The 12,266-nt window shown below is 41.1% G+C and overlaps 1 long non-coding RNA gene across 2 annotated transcripts in view; it reads right to left on the bottom strand.

Moving 5' to 3' along the window:
- The window catches only part of LOC109272256 (uncharacterized), a 148,225-nt gene that overhangs the window by 101,907 nt on the left and 34,052 nt on the right, over positions 1-12,266 (bottom strand). Inside the window, exon 1 of one of the 2 annotated variants that reach the window (XR_002082356.2) lies at positions 10,860-11,199. The exons of the other annotated variant lie outside the window; for it this stretch is intronic. This is a non-coding gene — a long non-coding RNA (uncharacterized LOC109272256). Of the gene's footprint in view, positions 1-10,859; positions 11,200-12,266 lie in introns of those variants that run through there. 2 annotated transcript variants of the gene reach the window in all.

Raw genomic sequence — 12,266 nt, forward strand, 5'->3', positions numbered from 1 at the left:
GAGCCCCACGTGGGGCTCTGTACCAACAGCTCAGAGCCTGGAGCCTGCTTCGGATCCTGTCTCTCTCACTCTCTCTCTCTCCCTCTCCCAAGATAAATAAAAACCACGTTAAAAATTTTTAAAAATACACCAGGTAAAAAAGGCAGATGGGGCTGGGGATTACTGAGGCAAAGATGGAATAAAGGTGGTAAAATGTCAGTAACGGTTGGAGCTGATTGATGGGGTACAAAAGGGGATCATTCTACTTTTCTCCTTACTTAATACGTGTTTGATAATTTCCATAATAAAAAGTTAATATTTAAACAGGGAATTTCAAAAGGCCAGATTAACCCTTTTTTAAAAAAATCTCCTCTGACTATAACAATGCATATTTTTATTATTGCAGAATAATGTTTGTTATCTGCAGATATGGCCCAAATAATCAGCCACGTGATTTGCTTTCTCAGCAAAAGGAGACCCAGTGAACATTCTACAAAGAGCCCATTGTTCGTCCTTCATCTGTGATGTTCTTCCCTCCCAGCTTCTAACCTGCTCTCTGCTCTTACATTTGTACATTCTTCAACATGATATTAAATATTTAAAGAGTCATTTAGGGAACTAAAGTTCACTGCGGTTTGATGTCTTGTAACCACAAAATAACGTTGTTCTACGTGATCTTTCGCGTCAACAGAGACCAAAGTACTTCCGTCTACACGTGGAAGGTGTAACCCTACCTAAGTCACACGGTTCGGGTGAGAGTACATTGGGCTTATGAGCCATTGAACAGAGTGAAATTAAAGTCGGAGCTGCAATTTTCTGTACATTAGGTATTAGATTCTGTACACTTACATCAATTTTGTTGACTGATGGAAAGAATATTGTCTTACGCTTGAGATTTTCCCCCTTTTTATCAGTGTGGGAAACCCTACGATAATAAGCATTAGCCTAAGGAAACTGAATATGGTTCAAATCTTCAAATCATCATCATTTATCATCATCTTTATCATCATCTTCTTCTTCATCATCTTTACCATCACCTCCTGTATCATTCACATGGGATTAGCAATTTGCCAATCACACATGATTTCTTTTATTCCTCACCACTCCTTGCGATAAACTGGAGTTGCATCATATGTGAATTCAACCACGTTAATAGGGAGAAAAAAGCAAAAAACACAAATAGCAATCTAATAGCATATCTGACATACTATAAAATTATGTTTTGCATGTGTGCTGTCTCTTTTATAGTGTACTTTCTTTTATGCATTGCTATACATTTACAAACACCTAACCTATACTGTATAATTGTATACATAAAACCAACAGTACTCTATTTAATAGGTGATAGGAGAGTTCTCAAATAATAACATTAACTATAGCCAATTTAGAGCTTCTGAGTTAATTTAAAATCTGAACCCTGGGTAAGCTGTGACTTCACTGTTTTATTACACCTATTGTATAGATACGGAAAATGGAGTTTAAACAGCTAAGTATCTGGCACAAAAACAGACACTCAGATCAATGGAACAGAACAGAGACCCCAGAAACAGACCTACAAACATATGGCCAACTAATCTTTGACAAAGCAAGAAAGAATATCCAATGGAATAAAGACAGTCTCTTCAGCAAATGGTGCTGGGAAAACTGGACAGCGACATGCAGAAAAATGAACCTGGACCACATTCTTACACCATACACAAAAATAAACTCAAAATGGTTGAAAGATCTAAACATACGACAGGAAGCCATCAAAATCCTCGAGGAGAAAACAGGCAAAAACCTCTTTGACCTCAGCCACAGAAACTTCTTACTCAACATATCTCTGGAGGCAAGGGAAACAAAAGCAAAAATGAACTATTGGGACCTCATCAAAATAAAAAGCTTCTGCACAGCGAAGGAAACAATCGGCAAAACTAAAAGGCATCCGACAGAATGGGAGAAGATACTTGCAAATGATATATCAGATAGAGGGTGAGTACCCAAAATCTATAAAGAACTTCTCAAACTCAACACCCGAAAAACAAACAATCCAGTGAAGAAATGGGCAAAAGACATGAATAGACATCTCTCCAAAGACATCCAGATGGCCAACCGACGCGTGAAAAACTGCTCCACATCACTCATCATCGGGGAAAGACAAATCAAAACCACAATGAGATACCACCTCCCACCTGTCAGAATGACTCACATCAACAACTCAGGCAACAACAGATGTTGGCGAGGATGCGGAGGAAGAGGATCTCTTTTGCGCTGCTGGTGGGAATGCAAACTGGTGCAGCCACTCTGGAAAACAATATGGAGGTTCCTCAAAAAATTAAAAATAGAACTACCCTATGATTCAGGAATTGCACTACTAGGCATTTATCCAAGGGATACAGGTGTGCTGCTTCAAAGGGGCACATGCACCCCCATGTTTATAGCAGCGCTATCAACAATAGCCAAAGTATGGAAAGAGCCCAAATGTCCATCAATGGATGAATGGATAAAGAAGATTTGGTGTATATATATATACATATATATATATGCATACATATATGTATATATATATATATGATGGAATATTACTCAGCAATCAAAAAGAATGAAATCTCGCCATTTGCAACTATGTGGATGGAACTAGAGGGTATTCTGCTAAGCGAAATTAGTCAGTCAGAGAAAGACAAATATCATATGACTTCACTCATATGAGGAATTTAAGATACAAAACAGACGAACATAAGGGAAGGAAAGCAGAAATAATATAAAAACAGGGAGGGGGACAAAACAGAAGAGACTCATAAATATGGAGAACAAACAGGGTTGCTGGAGGGGTTGTGGGGGGGGGATGGGCTAAATGGGGAAGGGGCATTAAGGAATCTACTCGTGAAATCATTGTTGCACCGTATGCTAACTTGGATGTAAATTAAATAATAAATTAAAAAACGATAAATGAAATGTAAAATAAATAAATAAATAAATTTAACAGCTAAGTAGCTCCTCTGAATATTTAGACATAATAATGGACAGATCGTGAAGTGGTCCTAAGTCTGTCTGAGAACAAACCTATGCTGGCAATCACTACACTGTCTTCTGAGAGTAGTTCACGTTGGTAAAGTACATAGAGAGAGAGAGAGAGAGAGAGAGAGAAGCTAGGACTTTAACACCCTGTGTTTTGTTTGGTTCCAGTTAGCAAACAATAAGATAGGGATGAGGGTAGGAGCAAAATCAGACAAACTAAAATAGGAAGAGTAGCATTTCATGGGTGAAACATCTCAATTTGCTTTTCCGCACTGTGTTGGCAGAAAGATGTTCAGTGATGAGGCGGTCCTTCTAAAGGAGTTCTGAACCTCTAATCAGTAGCAAAGCAGAACTGATTAAGACAACAGTTGAGAAGCTCCCCTACTCTTCTTCAGCTTCTGCCCAGAAGCCATCTTGCTTGTTTTTCCAATTTCTAGGTTGCCACCTGCTTGTCTTCCTGTCGTAGCAGAACGGAAAATTGTCACGTGAACTAGGCGAAAAGTGGAGAAAATAAAGTCTGGTCAACATAACAGGACAGTCTGCTTAGAACTGTAATGTTCCTTTAAAAGAGAAATCGTGCCCAGGCTGCACCGCGTGTAGAATGTAGAGCTTTCCTGAGGTCTGTGACCTCCTGGTATCAGAAACCTGGAGGAAGTGTTCACTGAGTCAGTATTTCCAGAATTGGGAAAATAAGAAACTCGCCTGCAGAAAGACCCTCCACTGCATCAATGAAAGCGACAGTTCTGGAAGGAAACAAGTTGTAGGTCTGGCAGTAAATAATAAGCTTCGTGCCCTTAAATAGAACTTGGAACCATGTCTTCCCAAAGAGTCCTCTGGGGGCTTTGGTGTTTTAGTGACAGTTCAAGTTCACTCCTTCGAAAAGTTCCCGTGCAACCCCCAAGTCCACGATATCCCCTTTGAAAGAGTATACCAAATTTAAACATGTGTGAATTATTCACTCTCTTCAGGCCCCAGTATCGATACATTTTTATTTAGAAAAAGAAAGAAACAGAGCTCAAATAAAATGGAGTAATACAAGGAGAGCAGTAAAATTTGTCATTAAAGGAAGAACAGACAAGGCTCTAAGTTTTCAAAGGACACAAAACACTCAAACTTTAGTTTACTCATCAACCATGTATTTCCTCAGTGTCTACTATACAGAAAAGAACCGTGTCTGTGACCTCACATACATACTGAAAAAGTTTCTCATATGCTTTTAATTTTCTTAAGTTCATCTGTAGGTGCTCAGAACAAAAGGCAGTGTCGGTACGGAATATTCTACCAAAAGGATACCAAATGAGCATATGCCCAGAAGTGTGAGGTAAAAGATATGAACCTGCTGTATATTGTAGGGGAAGGGTCTCTATTTTCCTCTTGGTATGAGCGACCCTCCATTTCATTGAATAAGGACGCGTATCCGTGGTTCAAATAATGAAACAGCAATTGTTTTCATTGCCAGAGGTAAAACTGGCTATGCTGGACTTATTGAGGGTTGATAAAGGTCTGAAATCGATGGGAGAGGTGAGGAATCCTCAGGCGTCACTAGAAGCAAGTTAAGTTTTATTATAAGCAACTTTCACCTTACAGATCAGTAACATATACCTAAGTGATTTTACTGTCTAGGAACAAATCTCCTGACTCCTGATAAAATTCAGAGCTAAATGGATGAAATAACAATTAAAAAAAAAGAAAAGAAGTAAATCTATTTACAATGTTTGAAGGCTATGAGGAAAAGAGGACTCTGCCTACATTCCTAACTCTGACCATTGGGAGGACCAAGAGGCAGACATGACTCAGTAGCAATGAGCACACTGGGCACCGAATCTTGGTTTCTAAATGCCGTTCTCTGATAAAAGAAACCAGGAACCCTTGGAGAAATGGCTGATTCCGGAGCTGTGCAAGCAAAGTAATAGAGGATCCTGGAACATCCGATGGTACCAACACACCAACAGGTCAAAAGGACCCAGGAGTCATCCTTAAATGATTCCCAGGTGCCGGATCTCAAATACTTTGAGCGTCAAAATAATATTTGTATCATTCAGTAAAGTATATATATAACAGTAAAATCTGTTGAATAAAATAGAAAACCACATGAGTCTGTAATGATTAAAAAAAAAATAGATGCAGGGGCTGAAATTTTCATGAAGAATGGAATTGTAGTAAGCAAAATAATGGTCCCAAAGATATCTATGTCCTAATCTCTGGAACCTGTGAATATGTTGTGTTACTTACCAAGGGGTAATTTGAATTGTAGAGCTTCCAGAAAGAAACACTGTCCTACCAACACCTTCATTTTAGCCCTGTGCAACCCATTTCAGCATCTGTTCTAACGTACAGTATTGTATAAATCCCTGTCGTCTGAAGTCACCAAATTTGTGGTAATTTGTTAAGGCAGGAATTGGAAACTAATACAGAATATTTATACAGTTTCACAGTCCCTCCTTATGGGATGTTTGTAAAGGAAAAATAGAGGGACACCTGGGTGGCTCAGTCAGTTAAGTGTCCGACTCTTGGTTTTGGCTCAGGTCACAATCTCACTGTTTGTGAGTTTGAGCCCCGCTGAGAGCACAGAGGCTGCTTGGGATTCTCGGTCTCCCCTCTCTCTCTCTCTCTCTGTCTCTATCCCACTCACATGCTGTCTCTCTCTCTCTCTCTCTCTCTCTCCAAATAAATAAACTTAAAAAAAAATTTAAAGGAAAAATAGTAACATTTTGGTGGTTAAACCTGGAAGACACCGCTTTAACTGAGTGATCACAGTTAATATCGCTAAGGGTAACACGTGTTGACATCGTGTACCTCCTGAAGTGGTGCACTGGGAAAGACAGAGCACCATTCCGGTGGAATCCTCCCCAATGCTGCACCACACTGGTCTACCCAAGACAAATCTGCAGACAAACCCAAGTTGCGGGGCATTCTACAAAATAACCATCTGGTACTCTTCGAATACGAAAGACAGTCGGAAAAAGTAACCCGGATCCAACGAGTCTAGAGGATAGAACGCGCTAAATGCAATGCAGGATCTTGGATTATATCTCGAACCAGAAAAGGGGCCTCAGTAAGGCAGTTTGGAATTTCAAATAAGATCTGTAGGTTAGTACTGAATCAATTTTAATTTTTGTTTAGATTATTGTACCGTTGTTTATGTAAGGTGTCAGCATTTGGAGAATCTGAGTAAAACAAAGGTGCCTTCTGGGAAATCCGTGTGCTATTTTTGTGATATATTAAGTCAAACTTTTTCTAAATAAAAAGGTTTTTAAAAAAAAAATGTGGTAGCAATATTATGCTAATACGGTCTGGGTGTTCCAACTGCCTTTTATTTTTTATTTAATTTTTTTAAACATGTATTCATTTTTGAGAGACAGAGAGAGACAGAGTGTGAGCAGGGGAGGGGCAGAGAGAGAGAGAGGGAGACACAGAATCCGAAGCAGGCTCCAGGCGCTGAGCTGTCAGCACGGAGCCCAATGAGGGGCTCGAACTCATGAACTGTGAGATCATGACCTGAGCCAAAGTCGGACACTTAACCAACTGCCCCCCAACTACGTTTTACAGAACCCGTTCATTTCTCTCTTTAGAGAAGTCACTTCAGCGGGTGTCCACGTGTCTTTAAGTTTTGGTGATCTCTTTCAACCAGTCACCCAGGACTCAGCAGAGTGTTCTCAAGTATTACGACAAAAAGCAAATATTTGCAAAATGTGGGTACTTCACATGTATTAAAGTAAAAAAGCAAATATTTGTAGCATTCGCATGGAAGTCTTGGTTCTAGAGAGGTTTTCCCTAAAGAATAAATGAGAAATACTCAACCAAGAATAAAAAAAACATATATGTGTGTGTGTGTGTGTGTGTGTGTCTCACACACACACACATATATCCTTCCACTCCTGCCCTCTTCTAGGCCATTCTTCATATAAATTTTGAACACTCAAATTTTGTCATATCACTCCATGAGTTTAAAGCTTCTTGGTTTCTGGGGCCCTTGGGTGGCTCGGTCGGTTAAGCCTCCAACCTCGGCTCAGGTCATGATCTCGCGGTTTGTTGAGTTTGAGCCCCGTGTCGGGCTCTGTGCTCACAGCTCAGACAGAGCCTGGAGCCTACTTCAGATTCTGTGTCTCCCTCTCTCTCTGCCTCACTCTCTCTCTCTCTCTCAAAATTAAATAAACATTAAAAAAAAAATTTAACCTTCTTGGTTTTTCCATGGAGCACAAGGCCCCACATGGCCACGCCCTGGTGCATCTGTCTCACCATCTACAGTCTACATCCTCACCCACTAAGTCCCAACACACTGGCCTTTGTTCTGTCCTTTCAGTGGGCCAAGTTCTTTCCCACCTTCATACTCCACACATACATTTCTTCTGCCTAGAATGTTCTTCTTCTCCTAACCTAAGTAAATAAATTGCTTAAGGGCAGACAACGAACAGACAACAAAGTCAGGATTCCCATGCCCTGTTAATAAATCGTGGTTATTTCCAAAGGATGAATTATTAGCATTAAAAAGTATCACGTAGATCTATAATAGTGATAAGGAACATAGTCTTCCAAAAAGATTTATATACACACCTGCATACACAATTAAAGCTTTTTTAACATATGAATTATATAGTTACCTATTACATACAAAAAAACCCAAAACATTTTGGAAAGATATATTCAATGGCATTACCGATGGTTAATTTGGGGTCAGCTTTACATTTCAACTTAAGAAATATTATGGCAATGATCTTAAACTGTGGCTAAAATGCCTTGTAAATGTTGAACTAGACTTGCCATGGAATTTGTCAACCTACCATCACCAGAAACAGCGGATGTGAATCAGCCATTGGATTCCATGTAGCTCTTTGCTACAGAGATGGAAGGCGGGCGGGGGGTGGGGGTGAGGGGTCTCTTATGCCTCATGCTTTCATATCAATGATGCATGAAGGCCATCAACATCTACTGAGGGACCACCCAGAACACCACAAGGACCCTTCAGAGAAGCTCAGTACAGGGTAGACTAGATGTGATCCCGTCGGGGAAGGCCGTCAGCCTCATCTGATTCTGAGATCCCAGAGCTGTCATGAATGTCCGTATTGTCCTTCTAACATAGTGAGCTCTTCCTCACCAGCCTTTACGGTGAGGACTATCTATGTCTTTACATATCTCGGAAGAGTTGGCTCCTTCTCATCCTTCATCCTGCAGGTGATGTACTGCCCTTGAAAAGATACAGTCCACAACAAACCACATTCATTTTCTCTGGGAGCCCTCTGTTAGCACATGCATTCAACTTTAACCCAAATGAAAGTTAATCTTTACGAATGTAACTACTTAGTACCTTCTACTCGGGTGTGATGCTTAGACTTTAGGCCAGATGTCACCCAATGCCATGCCTGCCATGTAAGAAAGTATAACAATACATGACGCGGGCACCTGGGTGGCTCAGTCGGTTGAGTGTCCGACTTCGGCTCAGGTCATGATCTCGCATTCCGTGAGTTCAAGCCCCACATCGAGCTCTGTGCTGACAGCTCAAAGCCTGGAGTCTGCTTCAGATTCTGTCTCCCTCTCTCTCTACCCCTCCCCCACTCACGTTCTGTCTCTCTCGGTCTCTCTCTCAAAAATAAACACTAAAAAAAAATACATGATGTAACTAACGACATATAAGACCCTTTTTTATTTCAAAATTGTATCTTGGGTTGGGAATGGAATGGAAAAGAGGCTCTCACATCACAGGGCACACTTTCAGGGACTTGCACCAACTTTTTTGTTCCAAATAAAGTAACTGTCCAAAATAGGTTCTGCCAACTTCTGGCAAGGCACTATCAGATCATTCTGTTAAATTCCTCCCTGGCATTTATCACTGCCTGAAATTATCTTGTTTTTGTATTTGTATAAAAGTTGCTACCCGGTAGATATGTATGGGAGGGAAGGAAGGAAGGAAGGAAGGAAGGAAGGAAGGAAGGAAGGAAGAAAGGAGGGAAGGAAGGAAGGAAGGAAGGAAAGAAGGAAGGAAGGAAGGAAGGAAGGAAGGAAGGAAGGAAGGAAGGAAGGAAGAGGGAATGGAGGAAGGAAGGAAGGGGGGAGGGAGGGAGGGAGGAAAAAAGGGAGGAAGGGATTATAAACTATGTGTAGGTTCCAGTTAAAGCTAATTAAATTCAACAGACCACCAGGGAAAAGAGGAGTTACAGTACATATTGCCTTTTTTTTTTCATCTAGGAGTTTAAAATCTTTTCTTTTGGGGTGCCTGGGTGGCTCAGTAGGTTAAGCGTCCAACTTCAGTTCAGGTCATGATCTCGCAGGTTCATGAGTTCGAGCCCCACGTCAGGCTCTGTGCTGATGGCTCAAAGCCTGGAGCCTGCTTCGGATTCTGTGTCTCCCTCTCTCTCGGCCCTTCCCCCGCTCACACTCTCTCTCAAAAATAAACATTAAAAAAATAAATAAAATCTTTTCTTTGCTCTTCAGTGTGAATCATTTGCATTTTTTATATACATTTAAAAAATAGCTCTTTCACCTGGAAACCTATAACAACTACTCCAATACTTTTCTCATTTTTTTTTTAGCCATAGATTCCTGTCTCTACACACAAAAAAATTGTAGAAGTCCTATAAATAAAACAGATGACCCTCGGCTGTTTTGGCCAAAGCCTGGGGTGAAAGTCTGGACATCCAAAGCACTCAGCAGTCCCTGGGTTCCTGAATGCCTCCAGCATCCACACCTACCACTTGCATCCAGAGAACAGTCTGGAAATCACTGAAAGCTGAAATTTAGAACTTTACTTTCAAAATACAAAAGAGCTTTAATGAAAATCGCTGTATCAGCAGTTCCACATTAAGCTTCCATTTTATTCCAAATGGTTATGATTTGATTATGAGCCCACTCAATCGGGTGGCTACGCTATGCTTTTTTTATAATTGGGTAACAGAAGGTCTGAACACCAACAATATTCATCTTAGCCACCGGTTTTGTACGATCTTTCTAGGCGGCACCCTGATACCACTGAAGTGTGCTGACTTTTTTTTTTAACTTTTATGCAGATTGCATGTATAATAAATCCATGATATGCTTTAACATTAGTTCTTCAATTTGAGGAAATGCTGATTTAAAACATAATTTAACAAATTATTCAGTCAAGCATAAGAAGGACAAAACTCTTCCTCCCATAAAATTTTCAGGGACATTTGGACAACGACAGCAAGAGTTTAGTGAAATTTGCTGGAAATCCTCTGGCTCTCCTATTTTTTTTTTTTCTTCTCTCCCAAATATACCATTATGAAGTACATACGCCCAAGCAGAGACTGTCCATTAAAAAGCATCTCTCTAATGCAATCTTTAACAAACTTTTCTGGAGCTACGATCATTACCTCAGAGCCCACAGCATGAATTTTTTACAACAAATCTGATGCTATGTAAGGGGGACTGACAGGCCTGGAGACTGAAGTCTTCTGTTTAACCACAGGCCCGGGTGAAACACAGACAGAGGCAGAGAAAAATCGTCCCTGCTTCCCCGCCTCTGCTCCTCAGCCTTCCAGAGGAGACACTGGTAGGGAACAAGGGGCCGCGGTGGCTCACGCTGGGTTTCATCACTGCCATTTCATGGGCCCACTTTGCAAGGATGCAAGTTCCCATCCACGTGAGGGAAAGACCAGGGATCTCCCCACACCGACGCCCTTCCGCAGACCAAATCAAAACCAATTGCTCGGGGCCCTGTGCCAACCCAAAGTGGCGTCTCACCAAACGCGAAGAGAGAACCCAGAGCAGATGAGGACAGGACGCGTCCACGTCACTCCCGTGGAAGACAGTGCTAGAAATGAGCCTTCGCGTTGATAGCGGAGCCTTGGGCGTCCTAACAGAAAAACTTGTTTCTAACCCCGCGGACTTTAGACGACCAAGTCCTGTGAATAAAATCTCAAACTTACCAACAGTTGGAGTCGCGACCTCTCCACAGGATTTCTCAGTCTCGCTCTGTTGACTGGGTTAGCTCCTTACTGGGGCAGGCAGGCTGTTGCATGTATTGTGGGAAGTTTATTTAGCAGCACCCCTGGCCTCCGAAGGAAGCCAAGAGCACCTGCCCCACTGGGGCAACCACAAGTGTCTCCAGACGTGGCCAGACGTCCCCTAGCACTTGAAATCGTGCCCCACTGAACCTCTGCTCCTGTATATTCCGGAACCAGTTCCCTTTCTTCAACCCCGAGATAGGCACAGCTGCACAAAGGTCTCATTTATTTTTACATTCTCTTCTTTTAACCCTAGCCCTAGGAGGAGAGTTCCGAACACCTCGTGTGACAGACATGGTAGTATACACAGAGCTGGGCTGGGCAGAATTTGGCAACGAGCCGTGGGCTCTGGGCTGTCTTCTGCCCTTTGTCGGGGGTGGCTTCCTGCTTTACAGTTGGCTGAATTATGCTTGGGTTCCCAGGCGGAGTGGCTGGAGGAGATCTGATGAAAACCACATTGTTTGGTTCACGGAATGTGATTTACACCCCCTAGATACTGGATTTTAATTTGTTATATATGTCTATTAAACTCTGCCTTCCTCCTCCCCTTTCTTAGGATGAAAAGCAGATTATTTAGTGCACAATCTAAAAATCGGCCGGTTATTAAATTTTCCTTTTCGTTTAGTTTTGAAGCTTTTATGCCTCTGAAACTTATTTACATGCTGTATATATTAAATAAAGTGTAATCCATAGTACTCATAGGATTCAAAAAATGATGAGGTGCTCTTCTGTGGTCTCCAAGCAGCGTCTACCTGACTCCTCAAAAGAGGGAGACATTTATGGCATTGATCTACAACTCAGGGATCACTTCCCCCAAAGTGGCAACTTACACCCGTATTAGGGAAGGACACAGAGGCAGAAACAGAAATGGTCCATATCTGCTAAATCACCCATGGCCATATTGACCTCTAACGCAATAAAATACAGCCCTAGGAGATGCTAATAAGCAAAACGCAAGTGCTTGTATATTATTGCATATATCATATATTACATATTTTATGTTTTATTCAGCAGCATGCTTAGGAAGCAAAGAGGAAAAAAAGACAGGAAAAGCCACAATACTACATTTTCAGTTATAGTTTCCTTGCAAAAATTAGGTCAACCTTTAGCATTCTTAAAAATAAAATGCACTAATTTGCATAATCATTAATAAATCATTAATAAATAAATAAATAAATCATTAATAAAGTACATAAAGTCATAAATATGACTGCCATGTATTTAGTACCTACTATGACAGGAGGCATATGACATGTTTATTTATTTATTTATTTATTTTTAACATTTATTCATTTTTGAGAGTGAGAGAGACAGAGCGTGAGCAGGGGA

This window comes from Panthera pardus, unplaced genomic scaffold, assembly GCF_024362965.1.
Source record: "Panthera pardus isolate Hobbes unplaced genomic scaffold, ASM2436296v1 HiC_scaffold_25, whole genome shotgun sequence".
Taxonomy (NCBI): domain Eukaryota; kingdom Metazoa; phylum Chordata; class Mammalia; order Carnivora; family Felidae; genus Panthera; species Panthera pardus.